The sequence below is a fragment of the Mus caroli genome, unplaced genomic scaffold (genome assembly GCF_978045245.1).
Source record: "Mus caroli unplaced genomic scaffold, Mus_caroli_1 scaffold_10, whole genome shotgun sequence".
Taxonomy (NCBI): Eukaryota; Metazoa; Chordata; class Mammalia; order Rodentia; family Muridae; genus Mus; species Mus caroli.
Genome location: NW_028227265.1, coordinates 55790192 through 55791841, shown reverse-complemented (window position 1 = coordinate 55791841; position 1650 = coordinate 55790192). Strand labels below are relative to the sequence as shown.

Genomic DNA, 1650 nt, shown 5'->3' with positions numbered 1-1650 from the left:
TGTTTCCTGGGGAAAATATCTGACTCCACAACTAGTACAAAAAAGCAAGATGAATCTAAAACTCATCAAAAGATATGGCACCAAGCTTGATGAATAACTCATTGGTCAGAAGAGAATAATAACTATTAGAAATATTTAACTCAAAGCAGACTTGAGTCTCTTTTGACATCGCAGTTTGCTGTATCTGTTGAGTTGTGAGGCATTTCATGAACGTCCTCACTGGCCACCATATCCTCCCAGGTGCAGGTGCAGACTCTGCTGGACCAGCTCATGGGCACAGCTCAGGACAGAGATGAAAACAGACAGAGGGTCAAATTTACAGATGACGGTATCTGCAAGAGTCACCTTCTGGACTGCAGCCCCGTGACAGTGACCTCCTTGCTGGGAGGCACATAGATTTAAGAGAATGTTCCAAAATCCACGACTTGACCCTTTGAGCAGATTATGAAATTGCAAGTAAAGAAAGAGACTTGTTTTTATGAATTAGATGCTATGGATCACTTAAAGTCCTTCACTGTAGAGTGTGATCAGAAAACTGAACTTGTCAAGAAACGGCTGGCAGAAACAGAAGAGATTAGTACTGAAGTTTCTGCCACGGCAGAAAAAGTACATGAGTTAAATGGAGAAATAGGAAAACTTCTTGCTAAAGCTGAGCAGCTAGGAACTGAAGGAAAGGTGGTTGAATTCGAGAAGATTCTTATGGAAGTGGAGGAAGTTTGTGCAAAGAAAAAAAGCAGAGAAAGAATATAGAAATTCCATCCAGTTTTCAACAGCAAAAACTCCGTGTCTGGGACGTTTGTTCAGCTTGCCTTGACCTCCATGGCAATGACCATCGTCTTGCAAACCACTTCGGGGGCAAGTTCCAATTGGGGTTCATTAAGATCTGAGAGGAGTTTGATCACTTGAAGAAAACTGTGACTGAAAAACAGGAAAAGAGATGTAAGGATAAATTTGAGGAGAAAAGAGGAGACAGAGCAAGAGGAGCACCTGAGCAGGAGGTCTGGATCAAGAACCCAAAATTGCAGGAGGTCATACCCCTGGAATCTATGACAGAGGTGGTCTAGGTCTACCTCCAGAACAGGTGCCATCACAGCCATTCCTGTAGCCAAGGCTTCCAGGTCACTGTCAAGCTTCCAGGGACTGAAGTGCACAAGAAACTACTCTGACTCCTCAGTAGCTGCAGCCAGGTATAAGCCATTTCTCTGTGTTCCAAGGTCTGCTAGGGTCTGTCATTCTAGCTCTTTGGCCACTACATCTGGTAGGGACAAGCTTGGGCTCATGGGGATGCAGGTTCTGGGTGCCTAGCACTCAGGATTGGTGCCCTAAGGAATATAACGGCACCCAGTGCTTGGAATGGGGTTGGCCTATTGAGCTTTCACATGGCCCTGTGCTGTACTTGGCTGGGCTTTATGTACTTTAACTTGGTAAATAGCAGCTGAAATTTTAGTCTTGAACAGGTCTTGCTTAATTTCCTCTCTTGTACTTTGTTTTTTGTTTGTCTTATTTTGAGACAGGCACTCACTTTGTAACTTAGGGTGGCTTGATTCAGGATTCTCCTGCTTCAGGCTTCTGAGTGATGAAATGAAAAATGTGCACCATCATGCTTGATTTGAATGTTTTTCCATTCTACTTTTTCCATTGTCTTTACAT

The 1650-nt window shown here is 43.6% G+C and overlaps 1 pseudogene; it reads left to right on the top strand.

The window, feature by feature from the left end:
- The first annotated feature begins 210 nt into the window (after nucleotides 1-210).
- Nucleotides 211-1050, top strand: LOC110300852 (putative RNA-binding protein Luc7-like 1 pseudogene; annotated as a pseudogene).
- Nucleotides 1051-1650: the final 600 nt, after the last annotated feature.